Source organism: Typopeltis vanoorti, chromosome 17, assembly GCF_054136105.1.
Source record: "Typopeltis vanoorti isolate ZY-2024b chromosome 17, IOZ_Tvanoo_1.0, whole genome shotgun sequence".
Classification (NCBI taxonomy): Eukaryota; Metazoa; Arthropoda; class Arachnida; order Uropygi; family Thelyphonidae; genus Typopeltis; species Typopeltis vanoorti.
In genome coordinates, this window is record NC_143565.1 from 4,827,232 (window position 1) to 4,849,268 (window position 22,037).

Here is a 22,037-nt window from a genome sequence, read left to right on the forward strand (position 1 = left end):
CAGCCACAGCCACAATTCCCAAAACATCATCATCATCCAAAAACGTCATAAAGCCATGACCAAATTTTGGAAAAAAAATTTGCTAGAATCTCATCAGTAGCTTCATATCCTCTTGAATTTTTAATATTGAAAGAACAACAAGAGAAACAGCAGTCGATCTCTTTCTGCAAATGGACTACAGCCATACAATCTATCATAAACTAAAAAGAACAACGTTACCCCCCCCCCCCCTTTCTCTCTCTCTCATCTCACTGCTGTGGGGGCTGATGACATCCATCATAAGATGATAAAGCATCCTCCATCACATTCTCTGGATTTCTTTCTCTTACTATACAACAGAAACAGGAAGAGTTTCTGGACTCTTGCATATATCAGATGTCATTGGCATAATAAAACCTGGCAAAGATCCAACACAAGTAAACAATTAAATTCCTTCAATTCTAACTGCTGATTTACAACTGAAATAAAGACTACATATTGCTTGATATAATGTCCCATTGACACCATATAACTTTAGCATTTTGAATAGCTTCTCTCTTGACATCTTGTCATATGCCTTTTGATCTACAAAACTTAAATGCAGATCTTTGTTATATTCCCATGATTTTTCGACTATCTGTCGTAAAATGAAAATCTGATACTGACAGCCTCTGTTTGGCTTGAATCCAGCTTGTTATTCACCAAGCTTCTCATCCACAATCCTTCTCATCCATTTCTCAAGTATACTTGCATATATCTTACCAGGAACATTCAGTAGAGAAATACTCTGTAATTCTCACATTCAGTTTTATTTCCCTTTTTATATATGGGTACTATGAGAGCTCAACTCCAATCATCTGGGATTCGTCCCTCTGTCCAGGCTTTCTGAACTATGCAGTGCAGCCACTGTAAGACTCTTATACCACCATACTTCAGCATTTCTGGTCGAATATCATCTACTCCTGCTGCCTTTCCACATTTCAAGCCTTTGATGGCTTTTTCTACTTCAAATATGGATATGTATTTCTGACTGCATGCCCAGTCAGTGTTTTTTTACCACTGTGCTATCACTGCTTGTTTCATTTAGCAATTTTTTGAAGTAATTACTCCATACTTAAAGGATATCTTTTTCTCCTGTTTTCATGTCACCTTTATCATCTCTAATTCCTTTTACAGCACCCTTTCCTCCATTTCTGAGCTTCTTCAACAACCTCCAGAATATCTTTCCACCTTCTTGATATTTATTTTCTATGTTCTTTCCAAAATCTTCTCATGACTTTTGTTTAGCCAGTTTTACAGTATTTAGCGTTTTACTTATAGTATTTACAGTTTTACTTTCTTACATTTGTCTCTGTATTATCTAAGAGTACAAGCTGACTTATTTGCAAGGAAGTTTTGATATGCTTTCTTTGTTTCCTTCACTGCCTCTTGAACTTCCTGTGTCCACCATGGAGTTCTAATTTTTCTATCCTTGCAGACAACCTCACCACATGCCTCTCTGGCTGAATCATTCAGTGTTTTCTTCAGGGCTTGCCACTGAATCTCCAAGGTTTGGTTCCTGTTCCCAAACTCTTTCATTTTTTCTTGAATAATATTTAGTCTACATTTCACATCTGAGAGCTACTGAACTTTTATTTGCTTTAACACTTTCTTACACATTCCTCTTTTCAATATGAAATTCAATTTTATCCTGCTCAAGACTAAATGGTGATCAATTTCAAATCCTGTGTACACTCTGGTGTCCTGTACCATGGAGAAAACATCACTACGAACAATAACATAGTCAGTGAGACTTTTCTTATTCCTTGCCTCTTCTCTCCATGTGAATTTGTGCACATTTTTATGTTGAAACATTGTGTTAGTAATAACCAGTCCATGTCCTAAGCAGAAATCCAACAGGTATTTGTCTTCTTCTGTTAAATTTTTTAATCTTATATTTTTTCAGAGGTAGCTAATTGTCAGAAGTAAATGTAGTCATCGACAATTTCAGTAGGATTATCTACTAATTTTAGTTCAGTTTGATTTGAATATGTCATCAGTTTTGTTTTAGTTGTGTTAATTTTTAAACCTTTTTTCTGCTCTCTACGTTGGTCATTTAGCATTTTCTGTGCTTCTTTTTTTCCTTAATAAAACAGTGCCATCTGCAAAACATAAAGTGATTTAAATTTCTTCCATTGATATTAATCCCATGGGCTTTTAATGTAACAAAAAAAAATGATATTGGATCCCCTTGTCTCAGTCTTCTTTCAATATTAAATTTCTTTCTGTGACATTCTAACTTTATATTGACTGTTGAGTTCTGATATATAGGTTTATAACCATCTGATACAGGGTGTTCGGGATAAATTTGACATATTTATAATTAATTATATTTTTCCGTAAGTTACATGTATTAACACACACTTCTCTTCATTTAAAAGTTTGGACCCTTCTTCATTCATATACAAGATGTCAGAAAGGATGGATAGCTGGAACCCACCTGAATCATGGAAGAGAATAACTTGTATCATGATGATTTGTGCCAGCCATCAAAATAAGGATATTACGACTGCTGCCCAATGCTCCCTGAATACAGTAAAAACAATCAGGCATGAACTAGAGACTTGCAATGGTGACTACGAGGATGTAGCAAGAAGAAAGATCCCTAGCAGACGATCTGATTGCGTTCGTACAGCAGAATTCCTCGCAAATCTGCAGGAACAGGTGTTGAAGAACCCTGGCATTGGAATTCGGGCTTTGTTCGTGGAGTTGCTAACTGTAGTCAAGCCCTGGATAACAAGGGTAGCCAATGGTAGGCCGTATGTATGGCAGCAGGATTCGGCCCCTTGCCACACCTCTGGGAAAAGTCAAAAATGGTTGTCTGAAAATTTCTACGACTTCACCAGTCCAAATGTTTGGCCTCCAAACTCCCCAGACCTTAACCCCATGGATTATTTTGTATGGGGCACAGTTGAAAAAGACACCACTCGCACTTCCAGTAATACAAAAGCCCAGTTAATGGATAAAATTAAAACAGTTTTTGCGGCCCTTCCCAGGGAGACTGTAGCATCAGCTTGTTCGAGGTTCCGAAGCAGAATTGAAGCTGTGATCGATGCTAATGGTGGTTATTTTGAGTAAATCTTGTTGATAGTATTGTAATTAACTCTGCCTGTAATGTTTTTTTGTCAATTCATTAAATTTAATAGATACAAAGAAGATTTTCTTTTTCCTTACGAAACTGTCAAATTTATCCCGAACACCCTGTATACTTTGCTTGTATGGCCCTGTTGTTTTAAGCTGTTTGTTATTTCTGATTGTTATAAAGAATCAGAAGTTTTCATAAAATCAAGAAATGCTTAATAATCAGAATAATATATTTATTTTGTTTATTTTTCTATTACTTGGGTAACAGTGTGTACTTGATCTCCTGTAGAGAATCTTAATAATCAGAATAATATATTTATTTTGTTTATTTTTCTATTACTTGGGTAACAGTGTGTACTTGATCTCCTGTAGAGAATCTTGTTCTGAAATCTGCTTGTTCATATGGCTGTGCATTGTCCAAATATCTTCTACTTCATTTCTTCTATTGATGTGATTCTGTTTAAAATAATGGATATATAATTTTTGTTTGATGTGATAAGTGATTGGCCTGTAGTTATTGATATCTCTGCTGCACTTTTTATATAACAAGGTAATCACTGATTTTTGCCATTGTTGTGGAATTTTTTCTCTAGTTAAAATATCATTGAATGTATCCAGTATCACCTTAAGAAACTTTGAAATCCTAATTTTTGTTTTTTGCTAATGTACAATCTTCTCCAAAGCATTTTAAGCTTTACTGATTTAAGGAACTGTCACAATTCTTCAGATATAATTGTTGGTACGTTCTGTGTGGATTCCTTTAAAAATTGCTGCATATTTCCCTAATTTTTCTATTCCATGTATTACTCCTTTGCTTATTTCTCAGTTTTGGAATCCACTTTTTCATTTCATATAACCCTTGCATGTTTTGGTCATTTTCATGTATTTTTTTTCTTTTATAATGTTGGATTGTTCTTATATTATATTTTCTAACTTATTTATTTCTATGAATTCTATATTGTCTGGGCTACTTCTGTGTCTGTTTCCTTAATTCTTCTCTTTTTATTAGATCAAGTGTCTGTAAAGTAATATTTTCTCTATATGGTCTCTTTGCTTGTAATGATTTTCTTCATTTTTATAACTTCTGATATTGTTGACGTTGTTTCTTCCGTTCTGTCAGATAAGTCTGATTCATTCATACTTTTCCTCCCAAAATTTATTTCATTATTTCCTCAAATTTTCTTTATGGTTTACCTTAACTTTACTATCTATGGGTTTTTTCATTATGAATTTCAATATTTCTCTCTTGATGTTTATTGTTATCCTTGTTCTCATTAGACTGCAAATACTATCATATTTAAACAGGTTGACAACAGACACATCTAATATTTCCATGTTGTTCACCATAATTAATTTCTTTAAAAACTTTTCCTATACTCTTGCATTTCATGTTTTTATCATGGGTCTTTTCCTCAAGTATTGATATATACAGTACTTCTGATTGCATTCCTACTGACCTTTTTCTGTCTTGTTTATTTCAGTATTAATTATTTGTTAATAATTTTAAGAAAGAAAAATGTATTCTGAAAACACATTTTTTTATTATGATATTCATTTTTATTGTGCTCAATAAAAATGAAACGGGCAACTTCCACTTTCATAATTCCTTTACATTCTTGGATTAATCTGAAACATCACTATAAACAATAGTGTTTATCAATAACTTTTCTTCTTTAGTGTATGTTCTATCCATTTAACTTTATGCTAATTTTTATATTAAACCATTTAGTAATGAAGCCTGTGTTCTGAGAAAAAATCTGTTAAGTATTTTCCATTATTATTAGCCCTCTCCTTTTCTCTAAATTTTCTCAGAACATTTCTGTATGTCTGATTCATTCTTCTGTTTAGGTCTTCACATAACTAATATTTGCCATCTTCTTTATATCTGGTGCCATTATAATAACATGAAAAATATCTCACTACAACCATCCAAATTGATGTTGAGTATCATTACCTGTCTACCCATTTTGAATTTTGTTTACATCACTTTTCTTGAAATTGGCTCTCTTTCAAAAAGTTTATCTTCATATTTAATGTTGAATTCTATAGCTTCCTCTGTTTTTTGGTGGGGGAGAAAAAAAAAAAAAAAAAAAAAAAACTGTCTAGAAGTATTACCTTTTGGTCTTCTAAGACCAAAATGTATAGGGTATAATACTCGATCTCACTCACTCACTTTGGCCTCTTTCAACAAAAGGCACCTGGGAAAATTTAGCATATAATGTTGTTACTTCAGGGATGCCCTTCTTATTAGAGGAAATGTCAGCTAGGTCTACTAGATAGTGATAACTTTCATCATCCTGTTTATGCTTATTAGAGGTTGGTGTAGTGGACTTGTTTGGTTTCAAGAGCAGGAGTTCCAGTTTCTATCTCTGCCCCCCCCCCTCCCAAACATGTGCATACACACACATTTGCACACTCTTCATGCATTATGAGTGTTTAACTGTACTCTTGGCTTCCTGCAGTGTATGAGGTGTCACTTTAGCATTGTGACAGGTGGAAATTTGCTTGGCCAAGTGAATAGTGTATCTCCACTCAGTAGAGGCTTGAAAAATGTTCTATGTTTGATTTCTAGAGCAGATTTCTGAATTATCTAATCCTTGGCTCGCCCACAGTACTCGGGTACTATAGGTTGTAAACCTTTATGGTTAAAATCACACACAGAAAATTGGTTGCTTGGGACTTCTCCATCTAAACTTCTGTCCTGAGTAGTTTACTGAAATTATCCTTACTGGAATGATTAGCAGATTAAAATTCTGGTGTCATTTTTTTCTCCTACTCCTGCATAAATGACTACAGCAAATTATCTCTTTCCATAATAGTATACTATACCACATGCCTCTTGATATCTTTTGCTAGAAAGACAGAAGATCTTAAATAACCTAAATCAAAAAGTTTTCTGGTCCTGATAATTTCTTTCCAGTTAAATTCCAAAATTGTGTTCTGGAACCAAGACTTCCTCAATTGTTTGCACATTCTCTATCTCTATGCAGTTGGCATCTGTCCTTCATAACATGGAACCAGGCCTAGGATTCTGCATTTTCCATAAAAGACAAGTCAAGGTTTGCTGTCAAATGTTAACTTCTTTATTACCTTGAGGCCTACCGTTAGTCACTGAACATCAGCATGGAGTCCAGCACTAGATCAATGAACAATCTAGCCTGCATCACCTCCCATCTCAGGATGTATGTCATATTGAAAGATTTGGAAAAATCTGGGCTATTTTTCTTAGCAATTTCAAAGCATTTGATTATCTGAATTGAGATCTGCTTAACAAATTGTTATGCATTGTTCTACTTTCTACTGTTTGCATATGGAAATTCTACTAAACCCCCATCACGTCCCACAGTCTTCATCATCCATTTCCTGATATGTAGCCTCAAGGAGATGGGATCTTCAGGCTACTATGACATCATTACATGACTGTTTACGTTATTTATAATTTCCTATCAGTAATTTTCCAATAATGTGATATCTGATATTTTGTTCTTTTAAAGCACTTCTGACTGAATCAATCCACCTAAACCTTGGTATTTCCCTGAAACTTTTTCTTGTCATGTTGGTATCAGACACCTGTTTTGCTAACCTTTCCTCTCCTATTCTGTGTAAGTGATTATACCACCTTAGATTAGCCCTTTTCTTTTCAATTTGGGACACAAAACACGTGTGTTTAAATAATTAGATGATCTCGTATTCCTGGTTTAGAGCTTGTTCATATGAACAAATGGTTTGAGCTCCGTGCTTAAGGGCTTATGACACCTAGTTTTTGTGTCGGGTGGTGGTGGTAAGAATTTTTGTGTATGTACTGGCTTGTGTGTGTAGGTTTGCGGTAGAATGAGAAGGAGAGACAGCATGAAGAAAGACGTGTGACGAGCGTGTCTGTTTTTTTTTTCAATTTCAGTGGCGAATTGGGTACATTCGTGTTGTTTGTTCAGGTGGCTTAGGAATGTATTTAGTGTTTCGTGGCTGTGGAGTCAAATGGCGAAAATATCATCAATGTATCTGAGCCAAATTTTGGACTTTATGCATGCTGACTCTAGAGCTCGTTGCTCAAAGTCTTCCATAATGATAGTTAGCTATTGGGGGAAAAGTGGTGAGCCGATGGCTGTACCTTCTTTTTGAAGGTAAAAATTGTTTTTCCACATGAAATGTCCGGAATGGAGTACAATGGCAAAGAGTGCCGTGATTCAAATACAATTACCTTTCAGTAATTGTATTTGTGCACCTTTTGGCAACTCATACAGTAAAGAAATAAGTTCTGACTATTGAAACCTTAGTATTACATCTACCTACTCACTGATGAGACCTCAAAAAAGGTCGAAACCGGTCTGGGTAGTGACCTTCTCTCATAATGTAAAACAGTAATACATCTCTTAGGAGCTGTGTTTTACATTATGGGAAAATACCGAGAGCAGTGATTGGAGCTTACTCCACCTTTACTACGAGTTGCCCTAGCATTGCACTACCAAGTGTTGGCTTATGCTTGGACTCGCCGAACTTTATATAGTTTCTATATTCGGCATGAAACTCTTAGATTAGATTTCCTGTCTTTGAGTTTCTTATTTGGCTAAGAAATAATGTGGTATTCAATATCCACTTAATTTTGAGTAATTTTACTTCGTTGAAGTGAAGCCTGTTGGCTCTTATTTCAGTAATTGATAAGTACTCCTGTTTGCATTCTCTTAAAAGTTTTCTACTACAGTTCTGTCACCACCTGTTGCATTTAAGTCTTTTAAGTAATTACTCCAGACATCTAGGTCCTATAAATTCTTCTAGAACCTACTTCAGTTATTGTCCAAGACAGTTTGTTTCAGCCTTGTCTTTTTTTACAGGCACTTCCATGGGTACTTCTCCACTGTATTACCATCCACCATTCCTCTAAAGTTGTTAAAATACAAATTGCCCAACATCCTTTTGCAGTTTACCTACACATCCAATGAACTTACATCTTTCTGCCTCTTCATCTCTTAGGCATCTATTTTCTGGAATATCCTTCTTTATGGAGTGTTACAGTTACAACTTGTAGCTTTTCAAAAAGAAAAATGTCAGTTCTTCCTTCCTTGACATTTGTCTGTGGAGAGCACTAATGCACCATAGGTATTGCAGTATAGTTTATGACTAGGAGTGATTAAAAAAAAAAAAAATTAACATGGCATTTATATCCTTTTCTAGTTGCCCTGTTTTTCTATTAATACTTCTGTGTTATGGTGTCCCCCCCCCCCTCTCTCTCTCTTTAGATCTGTTAGGATTGTTCTAGAAGCTAACCTCCAATCTTCAGCCTGGTTTCCTGATGGGAGCAGCAGGATCTTTATATAACTGGGCAATATCTGAGCTGGCATAGTATCTAATTTGACATACTATAATCAGAGATAATCATCTAAGAATATAGATAAACTGTAGTTTCATTTCATCCTTATTCTTTTGGAAACTAAATGGATATCTAGCAACAGAAACACAGTTCTGGATTGTGAGTGTTGAGTACTTTCATTCCTTACAGGCTCTATGGAGGTCTCCTGAGAATTATCCTGCTTAAACGATCCCTGTGTTTATATTGAAATATTATAGGGTTAGAAGTGGAAGCAGATTTACTCACACTAATGCAAGATGATGAGGGGAGGGATGGTATGAAAAGAAATGATACTGATACAAAACATACAGCAAGAAAGAAAGAAACAACAAAAAAAAAACTAGGGAGGGGGATTATTAATAGTATGCAAATAGCTAATTACCAAGACAAAGAAAAGACTGCATAAGATTCATGTTATTCATTTAATGGCACAAACTAAACAACAGTTTAATGCTTCCAGAATTTCATTTTTGTCACAGAGACATCTTTGGGGATACAGTATAAAATGCATGAAGGAAGAATTACTTTCAAATCTAGTCAGTGACTAGAGGAAATTTATCTAAGCCTTTTTTCGACCTGTTCCAGAGTTAGTCGATCTTTGGCATGGGCAAGTGAGTTATTTCTCCCAGAAACTCGGGTTTTTGTCTCATAAACTCAAGAAAATCGACCTAGAACCCACACTATTTCAGACATTAAATATATTGTGTTAGGGTTAAGGACCATGAGATGGCTGCACTTATTGAGTCATCTCTTCACTGCATGCTGTTTAATTAGTGATAGCCTTGGGACAGCTATCTCTGATTGGCTACCAGTGGAGATTAAACTGCCCACTCAGTCTCCAAAAGTTAGATAGGGCTAAAATGGCCTTGCCTACTCCCTATACAGCAGTAAAAGGCATTAGCTGATTTTTTTTGTTTACTGAGTTTCACTTTGCTTTTTGTTTGTTGCAATTTAGACTGTACATCTAAACTGTATGTTATATCCAGAACAACCCTAAACAGAAGAAAATCTTAATATGAGAGGACTTTAGAAATTGTTTAATGTAGTTCTGGTTTTTTTTTTTTTTTTTTCATTAGAGGTTAGGCTAGGGTAAATGAGTAACTAACATTTAAATTCATCTTAATTTTGTATAGTGTAGTATCGTGTAGCTTGTATCCTGTACATATGTGTTTTTCTGATGATGACCTCAATACAGAGGGTGAAATGTCGAATGTTACTTTATTAATGCTAAGTACAGTAATTATTCTAACACGTGTTGTCTCTATAAATCTTCACTATGAATGCTGACCACTGTTTAACCTTAAAAGAAATAATGTACTTCTTACAGGAAATGTTAAAAAAAAGAAAAAGAAAAAATAAATTATCCTAATGCTTTTTATTCCCCATAGGCAGTATGCAAAGCAGTTTTAGTCCTATCTAACTTCACTATTAGGTAAGCAGAGATAGCTGCCCCAAGACTATCACCCATTTTAAGCAGCATCCAATAAAGAGCATGAGGCAGACAAGTGCTCCCACATCATGTTCCCTACAACAATATATTATTGTCTGAAAGAGTTTGAGTTCTGTGGTTGATTTTCTTAAGTTTACAGGATAAAAAAAACTTCTTGACCATGCTGGAGATCAACTAACTCAGGAACCAGTGTTTTTCAAACTGCAGGTCATGACATGTTAGTGAGTCGTGAAATCAGTGATTTTGTATCTTTAGCATGTGCACGCTAGGCGACCGCATTCTGTGTATGTGCACATACTGGGTGACCACCTCAACTGCCCAAACTACACATTACACAGCTCTTTCTACCACAAAAGTGGCACATGTACATTTGTCAGCACCAATATACCATGCTACAGACTGCAAATCCTTGAATCTCCACTGTTTGATCTACTCTGTCTCAAAATTTCTCACTAAACTCTACCAAATCAACTTGCCCTTTTCATATACTCCCTCTATTGCTCTCCAAATTTCTGTCAACCACTCTGACCTTTTCAACTATCTTTCTCTAAAGCTTGACTTTCTGCAGCTGAAATATCCCAATAGTGAAGTCATCTTTCTTAGGGACTACACTGTCCACAACTCATATTGGCTCCAGTTTCAGTTATCAAGCAGGCAGGAATGCTGAGGTGTTTGCCATCAGCAGTGAACCTATCTCAGATCATCAATCTGTCTACCAGAATACTTGACAAAACACTCTTGACCTCTTCCTAACAAGCTCACCTTCCAGGTATACTGTGGTTGGTTCACCTCTTGATAACTCGGACCGCAACCTCACACAAGTCTCTTTTGCCATAGAACAACCTTCAGCCGATCTATAGCTGATCTTTGCTTTCACCACCCACCTCTGGACTTAGGCTCTGGGGAAATTTGGAGAAAGTCGCATGGTTGCCTTCGACATTTCAAAGGTATTCGATTGGGTTTGGCACAAGGGCTTGCTTAGCAAGCTGCCATCCTATGGTCTACTTTCCTCATTCTGCAACTGGATTGCTAACTTTCTTACTGGTTGCTCACTATGTATCATGGTGGACGGTTTGCTCTCCTCAGATCTCCCCACCAATGTAGGAGTACCCCAGGGCGCTGTTCTTTCGCCCACTCTCCTCCTCTTGTATATAAATAATCTGCTATCACATATTTGCAATCCTATCCACAGTTTTGTCGATGACTGTAAACTCCATTCTTCCTTTTGATTCAACAATCCTTGTAGTGATCAAATATTAGAAACCTCAAGATCCATCATGACCAGAGACCTGAACTCAGATCTTCTAGCTATATTCCAGTGTGGCAAGGACAACCTAAACTTTAATTCTGCCAAAATGCAGCTCTGTCTGATCTCTTGCAAGAAAGAATTCTCTTCCCTCCCTCTTACCTTCAGTAATACTGTGATATCCAAACATAATCTGATTTCTCTTCTTGAACTGACCTGCACTTCCGATCTTTCCTGGCACAACCATGTTACTACTCCAGCTTCTGTAGCTGCCAGAAAACTTTGTGTACTTTTTTGCACGAGACACTACTTCACACCTTTACAGCTGCTAACTCTATACAAAGCCCAAATATCTGCCCTGCCATGGAATATTGCTACCATATTTGGGGTGGTGCACCAAAATCCTCTCTAAGATTGCTCAATTCTATTTAGAAGAGGGAAATCTGGCTAAGTGATGATCCCTCTCTCTCTCACAAACCCACTTAAATTCTTCTCTCACAGACATTCAGTTTTTGCCTTGAGCCTCTTCTACAGATACTTCCATGGACAGTGCTCTGCTGAATTTGCCCCTATTCCTCCACTCTCCTCCAAAATCATCAAAACAAGAGCCACTGCTAACCAACACTCTTTTACAGTCCATCTCTAAACTCACCAATTCGACTTAATTGCCTTCTCTTTCATCCCATCAAATTCTGGCCTTTGGGACAGTCTCCCCCACTCTGCCTTCCCTAAAGATTACAACCCTCAGCTTTTCAATCAAAATGTGAACAGATTCGTCCTTTCTTCTATTTGTCTTGCTCACACATGGCACTAATGTGTGAGCATTTCTTGCTCACACATGTCTTGTTGTGGCCTTTCGTGTGTGGACCAGATATTAAAAGAAAAATAATAAAAAAAGAAAATATGCTTTTATTGTGTTTGCAGTTGCATAGATAAACACACCAAACCTGCTTTTCCTCTTTCCTTTTTATTCCATCCATCTCCATCCTCTGGTACAACATCCATTATTCCTCATGAAGATTTCCAAACAACTGCAACCAGCTACTCTTCAAAAAAAAAAAAAAAAAAAAAAAAAAAAAACCCTCAATCAATCTTTATCTCAGTTGTCACTTGCATTCCACACACACACACACACACACACACACACACACACACACACACACACACAACACTTATAGGTTCTTCAGCCTCTCATGTATGGGATTAATAATAATAATAAAAAAAAAACTTATCTAGAAGATTTCCCAAATACTTCAGTGTATGAAGAATACACAACTAGGAAATTAAGTAAACAGTAATGGTATAAAGAAAATTAAATAGAATTATTGAAATAACTATTCCAGACAATTAAAACAAAATTTTTATGGCACTCAAAGAAGAATCAAAGGAGAATACAAATTCAAAAGAAAGAATTAAAGTATAAAATGTACAAATATTGTTTTGGATAAATAGAAAAATTATTTTCAGTTATTTAAAAAATAGAGAAGATCTAGAAGATGAATCAAATCAAATCAATGTATGAATAATATAAAACTAGTAAACAGTGGTGGTACACAAAAAAGAAGAATAAATATAACCAAAGTTAATTATGTTTATAAAGAGGATAATGCTTTTGAAATAACAAAAGATATCAGACAAACCCTTGAAGAACAAAAAAATTAAAAATTAGTTGGAATAGATAAGATGCAGAATGAAGGGAAAAAATTATCAAAGGAATTATGTGATATTCTCAGTACAGTATTTAAAAAAATAAAAATACCAAATGCCAGCAAAAGAGCCTAACAGTAGTAATCTTCAAGCAAGGAGACAGGACTAATTAATCCAGAAACTGCTGAGGAATAAATCTCCCTGGCACAACATAAAATTATGTACAAAAATTAGAAATTTTTATAATTAGAAATATAATAATTTGATTGCATTATCTGTTGAGCAACAAGATTTAGGAAAAATTCATCAATAATAAGTGCACTACAATAAATTTACATTTGTTTTACTGCCTGTGTAGCTCATTGGAAGTGACATGTGTATCCGTAGTAGTACTAGGCCGCCCAAATAAGGACCGTCCTAAGTTTGATTCTAGTTGCTAAACACAGGAACTTTTTCTAAGCCTTTTTTCAACTGGTTTCTGAGTTAGTCAATCTCTGGTATTGGCAAGCATGTTTTTCTTTTCCCTTCTGGAAACTAGGGTTTTCATCCCTTAAACTAGAAACACATAGAAACCACACTATTCAGACAGTAAACATAATGTTAGGATTAGGGACGATGAGACAGCAGCACTTATCGCCCAGCTCTCTTCACCAGTTACCATGTATAATTAGTGATAGTCTTGTGCCAGTTATCTTTGATTGGCTGCTGATGGAAATTGAACTGTCCTTTTAGTCTCCATAGATTAGACAGGGATGAAACACTTTGCCTACTCTCTATAGAGGAATAAAAGGTTTATTGATTTGATTTGATTGAATCAGAAGGACTAAAGCATTTGATTGAATGCAGAAGGACATAAGAAGAATACCATAACAAATTTCAGAAATATGTGATGTGATCAAAAAAGTAATGTGAATGTAGCTGCATGCTTGAACTGAGGACGAGCAGAGCTGAGGGGGAATCGTGATCTCATATCTGTCTGTCAGTTGCTTGATTATTTTCAAGTTGATCAGTTCTCTTGCTTAGTTGTAAATTCAGTTATTTTGTACCTGAGTTTTGCACCATTGTTGCAAAAAGCAGTGCTCAAGATTTCCTTGGAATTGAGTGATCACATGACTTCAGATCCAAACTTTTTTCCAAAACATCATAACATGAGATGAACCTTGAATCTTGGTCCTGAGACAAGATTCAGGTTTCACAATTTAAAACACCCAACTTACCTCGGCTGAAGAGGGCATGCCTATTGAAATCCAGTGTCAGTCCTTTTGTCTTTTTCCATCTGGAGGAGATTGTGTAGATGGGATTCCTACCTAGAAGTTCCACTACAGTCAACTTTGAATATTATAAAGAAGTACTCAAACGTTTGCAGAACAATGTGCATTGAAAAAGACTGCAGAAGTGGGTGAATGGTTTCATTTTGTATCACAACAATGCTCTTTGCTACACATCCCTTCTTATTTGACAGATCTTACTGGATAAAAAATTATTGTGTGCCTGCATTCACTCTATTCAGCACAACCTCATTTGAAAGAATAAGAATATAAGTAAAGGAACAAAAGTAGTAATCTACACAGGAGTAGCACTAATACATACAGCAGAAACACATGTAACAACTTCAAAAATGAGAAAACTTCTGAGATGAAAACATTAAGAAAAATCAAAGATGTATCAACATTAAACAGAATCAAGAACTCAGTCAAAGAACGAAAACAGAAAGATCCAAAACAAGCCTTAAATTACAAACCATTAGCGAAAAGAAAACCAGGACATCCCCTAAAGAGATTCAACAATGGCTTCTAAGGCCGGAATAGACCACTCTAGGCCTAAATCTTTGAAAAGCGTGATGATAATGATGAAGAACTCAGTCAGAGAAAACTGTAAATAAGTGATGGATTCAAAAACAAAAAAAATGGAAAAACTGTTATTGTTAATGAGTCCTTGACTCTCTGAGACCTCCAGGGAGTCAAAGACTCATTGAAGGAGGCCATGCATAATCCACACTAGCTGTAATACCATCTCTTAAGCTCATTCACCCTAAATGCATCACCATTTCAGCAGGCAAACTGTTCTATTCACTTGCTGCATTGTGAGTGAATAATCTGGCTCCCTAAACTTTTCATAATCAGTGGCCTTGTAGTTCAACACACATATCCTTTCCTCACAGAAGGCTTCATATGATGGGCAACCACTCAAGTGATCACTTGTAGATCACTCACCAACTGGAGTAAAATGGAACATCTCACTCAAAATCACATCCTCTGAAATGATCAGATCTTAGACTCTTAATTCTCATGTTCCCTCCTTTACATACTGCCTAAGATAGTTGTCTCTCAAGAAATTCCTTTTTCTTCTTCCCTATCTCTTCATTCCAGTCTATATTACTATAATTTAAATTACCCATAATGATCACCCTTCCCCTGTTCATTGATCTAATTTGCTTATACATTTCTTCATCACTACCCTCTGCATTTCCTTGCTAATAGCAGTATCTGACTAAATATATACATATCTCTTCCTGTCAACCTCCACTTCATACCACACTTCCTCAAAACCATTGCCACTATTTCCCTCTTGCATTTCCACTTTATGCAAACATAATTTTCCTGTTCTCATCAGAAGCATCCAACTTTTTTCTCTCTCTCTCTCTCTCTCTGGTCTCTTTTTATCCTCTTGAAAGCAATATTTCACTTATAAGCTCAATAAGTGAAATAATTTCGTCTTCCTTATTTCTGCAGCATTATTAAATAAACACAACTCTTCACTTTTAGGTCCATAATCAGTTTCACCCATGCTACCTGTTGGTTGTGATTTCCTCACACCTACCTGTGCCCAATTGTCTTTATCACCACTTACCCCCATATCTCTCTCTTCAGGCTCATCCCCCCCCCCCCCAATATCCCAGGCCATCTCATTAATATGCTAACCATCCCCCCCCCCACACACATTTAGTAATGTTTCCAACATCTGCTCGTTTTATGTGTCTCCTTATTCCCCCTGACTGCCCCCATTTCTCTGTTCATCTTGCACTCCTGTTCTCTCATCATCTCTCACTAGTACCATTTCTTGGTACAGGGTATAGCGATCCTGATCTTTCACTTCACCTCTTCCCTCTGAACTCTTGCTTACTGCACTTCCTTTTAGCAACTGTCTCTCTAGTTGGCTTACATTAAATCCATTTAAATGAAGTCTGTCACTTTTGTACAAATATATCCTTCTCTCAGATGCATTGCACATATTTACAAACTACGCTCCCTTCTCCTTACACCTCTGCCAACATACCATTCATGATTCTTACTCTCTATCTCATGTCATCATCGTCATTCATGCCTTGGCAACATACTGACAACCTTTCTTACCACACTCTATCATTCACTCTCCTCAATTACCACCTAATGCCCATCCTCACATCATGGATAGGAAGGTAAGAAATAGTGTGGTTTCAGAGTTCGGAGAATGGTAAATACAACAGATGAATATCACTGAATGGAGCAAAGAAAATTTCAAGAGAGAGAGATGTTATTCAGAATATCCAGCACTCAGTTGTTGGTGCAGAAAGGAGTCTTGTACCATGTCACTTTCGGATGTGTTATCAGTAAAGCACCTTTTTCTTCTTCCTTAGCCTCTTTCCATCCGCTACTGGATATCAGCCTTCCCCTTAACTTTCCAGTTGCCTTTATTCCATCTGTCTTTAGTCAATCTTATGGCAAACTTTTGCCTAGGCAGTATATGCCAAGGCAATTCAAATGGGAAGTACTCTGTAGAAATATAAGTATATAGGCAACAAAATAGGATCATATTAAGTGGAGCTAAGAATTTCATTTAGCTCCACTGAGTGCATCTTGCACTAACTTGTTGACTGTTTTGAGATGATTGAATTTATATTGCAGTTCATTTTTTGAGGAGTCTCCAGCCTTTGGAAACCAAGTTTTCCTTTTAATTATTTGTGACTTTTTCTCATTACCTGGAGGCTAGTCCCATCAAAGACCAGAAACTATCAACCTTACACATCTTCAGTAATGTAGACTGTCAGCTGTGAGTAACTGACATTCCAGTCCTAATGTCCTTGATGTGCTGTTAATGAATGATTCAGGCCATACACATGGCATAAACATTTGTGCTTTGTGATGGAATTATTATTTATTGTTGTCATATTTAATATATGATGCAAGTGTAAATTATATTCGTCAAGAAATTATATTGTTTAATTCTTTACCCAAATGTAAGCAAAGTTTGTGCATGAAGTATCTTCACAACTAGGCTACTTGTATATAGAAGCTGATAACATCACATCAACTGCCTTAGGATTAAACAGGAATGTAATTTCTGGGTATGTATAATTTACTTTCAAAACAAGTGAAAAAACTTTCTACAACTATTTCTGATCCAGTGTATTTTAATAATAAGGTGATACACCTTTTAACTACTAGTATATGGATAATATATGAGATGGATTAATTCAACTTTTGGTATCTTTTTGGGTCTGGTTCTGATCAGACCTCAATAAAGGTTGAAACAGATCTGGGTGGTTTTTCTCATAATGCATAACAATACACACATCTGAAAGATATGTGCTTTACATTATGGATACTATAACGCAGGGATGTACAAACTTGTTAAGGCCGAGGGCCGCATAGTTCCACTCTTACTTATAAGAGGGCTGCCAAAAAAAACTTGAAAGTTATCTACCATATATTGTTTATTTTATTTATACCTATCATAATTGTTACAAAAAAGGTAATAAAAAGTAAGTGAATTTAATTTGATGCGTGACATTGCATTGATTTTACAATTGTTTTGATATTTGGTTCGAGTTTTGTAGTAGCCAACTGCAAAATTGATTCTAAATTTTCATCAGTCAAGTAGTTTCTATTTTTCGATTTGTTAATATTCAGAACTGAAAAAGTTTGTTTACAAATATATGTTGAGCCAAAGAGGCTTGCACATTTTAATGCATTATCTAGCAACCATTTATAATTGTTTTTATCGATACAATGATAGAAATTTAATAAATTGCCTTCATTAAATTTATTTCGCAGGCTCTCATCGTTTTGAATGTCGATGAGTTCAAGCTGTGCTGATTCGGGTGCATTTTAGGGCAAAATGCCAAAAGGATTGCTAAATAAATCTAGCAATGGTTTCACTTTTTTAAAATCAGAAAACCAATCCTTGAAGGCTGATATCAAGTTATCAATCTTTTCAACATACACAGTTTTGAAGTTGACATTGAACTTTTCAGGAACTTTCTTATAATTAGGAAAACGGATGTAATTCCCTGACTTCAGTTGGATTTGAAATAGATTTAACTTGCACTGAAAAGACAAAATGTGGCCATAAAGTTCAGTAACCAATCTTTGCGCTGAAGTAGCGTATTTAACGTATTTAAATGATTAGTAATGTCAACCAGTAAGGCTAAGTCACATAACCAATCCGAATTTTTTGTCAGGTACGTTTTTGTTTTTTTCAGTCATGAAGATTTCAATTTCATCAATTAAATTTAGGAACCGCTCTAATGTTTGTCGACGTCTTAGCCACCTCACTTCTGTGTAAAAAATTAAGTCACCATATTCACTTTCAATGTCTTCAAGAAACTTTTTAAATTGTTGGTGATTAAGGCCACGGGATTTTATAAAATTAATCGTTGAAACCACAACTCTCATGACACATGTTCAAATCCAAGTTTCTTAGGGCACAAGCTCTCCTGGTGGATTATACAATGGAATTGATTGACTCATCGTTGTGCTATCCCAAATGCTGTTTCAATAATGTTACCAATCCATAATTAGCTCCTATCATGGAAGGAGCTCCATCAGTCATGATACCTGATAATTTTGTCAGATCTAAATCAATTTTGGAACACTGTTTCAAGAGCCCAGTGAACATGTCATTACCTTTCATTTGATCTGACAATGAACTCATTCCAATCAGCACCTCACTTACCTCAAACTCTTGCATTATTCCATGTGCAAATATTAACAGCTGGGATGTGGAAGTAATGTCAGTTGATTCATCAATAGCTAATGAAAAATAGGCAAATTTCTTTGAATAAGATGTTAATTGGTCCTTTACATTTTCCGACATTGCAGTAATTCTTCTTTGCACGGTCATCCTGTTTATTCTCGTTAACAGGCTTATACATTGGTTATGCATTATTAAATCACTTAAGGAATTGAACAACTTAGATACGAATATAAATTAAATTACACTTTAATAAATATTTCCGATATTTCGGCAACGTCACGTTGCCATCTTCAAAAGAACTTACAAAAAAAGGCACGTGTACATAGGCACTGAAACACAGTAACTGAGAATGAAGAGATGAAGCTATTGTTCAACTTCAGCCAAACGGCCAAGAACACCTACTTAGCCCTCTAGAGGGCTAAGTAGGTGTTCTTGGCCGTTGGACTGAAGGTCTGCTGATGTAAGCCTCCCAAATTTGTGGCAGTCGCATACAACCAAATTTGTTGAGGTTTGGAGAGTTTCTTAGGGCTGAGGCTGATTCCATAAATAGTCTTTCAAATTTGTATTTGCTACGGTGTATTACTGTAGCTTTCTTCCACCGTATTCTGTGGCATGTATCCAGAGCATGGTCTGCAAGACCAGAATGGCTGTACTTGTGAAAACGGATGTAGTCCTTGTGTTCAGAAATTCCGATATTCGCTGTCCTGCCTGTTTGGCCAAAGTAAGACAGTTTACAACTGCAAGGGACCTGGCATACACCAAGTAGGTCTAGGGGAAGTGGTTGGTCTTTAGTGGAGCGGATAAGGGATGCCAATTTTCTGTATGGCCTGTAACAGGAAATGTTTTTTTTAAGATTTTGGTAATTTTTTCTGAGGTGCCTCAGATGTAGGGAATGGTAATGGATTTAGAGTAATCCTTGTTGTGGAGGGGGACTGTGGTTTGTAGTTTTTAATATTTTTTGGATTTTTTTGGGGGGAGTGGCCATTGGCTAAGAAAGTGTTGAAGATGTGATTTAGTTCAGTGTTTAGGGCCATGTCGTTAGAACAGATTAGTTTAGCCCTGTTGTATAGTGTTTTCACCACTCCATATTGTTGTGTGTGTGTGTGGGGGGGGGATTGTTGGTGAATGTATCTGCCTGTATGGGTTGGTTTTCTATAAACTGAGAAAACCAAGGTTCCATCAGGCTAGTGGGTGATTAGCGTGTCTAGGAAAGGGAGACTGTTGTTTTCCTCTTTTTCCAAGGTGAACTTGATTCTGGTTAGTTGTTTAAGTGTGTTAAGAAGGAGAGGGGGTGTTTCAGAGCCATGTGACCAAATAGCAAACACATCATCAACGTAGCGAAGCCATATGGTTGGTTTTTGTGGGGCAAAGGCTATGGCTTTTTCTTCAAAGGTCTCCATAAAGAAATTGGCCAAGGGTGGGGAGAGTGGTGAACCCATGGCTATCCCCTCTGTTTGTTTGTAGAATTTTCTCTGCCAAACGAAATAGCCTGAGTTCATTGTGAACTGAAATAGGGCTTAGATATCAGGAGAAAATTTAGCTTGGATTAGCTCTAAAGCTTCCTTGAGTGGGACATTTGTGAATAAGGAGGAGATGTCAAAGCTGACCATTATGTCAGTATGTTAGAGTGTAAGGTTTTCTATGCTGGCTTTGAAGTGGGCTGAGTTTTTTATGTATGATGGTGTGTTGCCAGTATAGTGTGTGAGCTCTTTGGCCAAATGTTTAGCTAATTTATATGTGGGGGAATCAATGCCATCCACTATGAGACGTAATGGCACATTTTCTTTATGTATTTTTGGGAGTCCATAAATACGGGGGGGGGGGTGTATAGAGTTAAATGTCTTTAATCTGTTGGTAACTTCTACAGGCCAAGAAGTGACTTTCTTAAGGAGCCTGTGAAGTTTTCTAATTTGTGAGTTGGTGGGATTGTATTCAATAGGGAGGTAAGTAGCCCGATATAACAGAAGAGCATTAAGCTTACCTGTGTAGTCCTTTTGGTTAAATATTACAGTTGCATTTCCCTTATCCGCTTTGGTAATAACTAATTCTTTATTATTCCTCATTTCTTGCAGAGCTTTATATTCCTTGTTGGATATGTTGGTTTTTGGTGGTCTTGCTTTGGAGAGGACACAAGCTACATCCAGTCTTACATTGTTGGCGATTTGATGTGGAAGGTGGCAGATTCTGCATTCGATCTGGATCATAATATCCTCACTAGGTATTTTTCTTGGAGCAATGGCGAAGTCGTGGCCACGTGAAAGTGCGTTGAGTGCTTCAGGCTTCAGGATGACTGAAGAAAGGTTGATTATGGTGTTGGTAGGAAGTTTTGGATTGACGGTAGAGTTCTTTTTTAATTTTTCGAATTTTTTCATCTGTCGGCCTTGTACTTTTTCAAATTCTTTGTCTGCAGCGGTACATGAGACGTCATGTAAAATTGACCAAAGCTCGTGATTTAAAGTGCACGAAAGCTCTTCTTCGAAGGCACGAATAGCTTCGTTAATGTCCGCTAAGAGAAGACATGACTTGACCTCCTGTTACAGACAATACAGAAAATTGGCATCCCTTATCCGCTCCACTAAAGACCAACCACTTCCCCTATACTTACCTGGTGTATATCAGGTCCCTTGCAGCTGTAAACTGTCTTACTTTGGCCAAACAGTCAGGACAGCGAATATCAGAATTTCTGAACACAAGGACTACATCCGTTTTCAGAAGTACAGCCATTCTGGTCTTGCAGACCATGCTCTGGATACACGCCACAGAATACAGTGGAAGAAAGCTACAGAAAGCTACTGTAGCAAATACAAATTTGAAAGACTATTTATGGAATCAGCCGCAGCCCTAAGAAACTCTCCAAACCTCAACAAATTTAGTTGTATGCGACTCCTCCAAATTTGGGAGGCTTACATCAGCAGACCTTCAGCCCAACGGCCAAGAACACCTATTTAGCCCACTAGAGGGCACCATCAGGACTTTTAGGCGAACAATAGCTTCATCTCTTCATTCTCAGTTACGGTGTTGTAGTGCCTATGTGCACGTGCCTTTTTTTGTCAGTTCCTTTTGAAGATGGCAACGTGACGTTGCCGAAATATCGGAAATATTTATTAAAGTGTGATTTAATTTATATTCGTATGTACGTTGTTCAATTCCTTAAGTGATTTAATAAAGTCATCCTGTTTAACTGCGTTTTCTGAATATTTTTGGCTGAATCAGGACAAATTTTTTAGCAGCTATCTCAAGGCAATCTTTAACGAAATCTCCATCTGTAAATGTTCGGCACCTTTTGCTATAAG

The 22,037-nt window shown here is 36.5% G+C and overlaps 1 protein-coding gene across 3 annotated transcripts in view; it reads left to right on the plus strand.

Moving 5' to 3' along the window:
- The window catches only part of LOC150097108 (ADP-ribosylation factor-binding protein GGA1-like), a 372,294-nt gene that overhangs the window by 91,748 nt on the left and 258,509 nt on the right, over positions 1-22,037 (plus strand). The window lies entirely within an intron of this gene.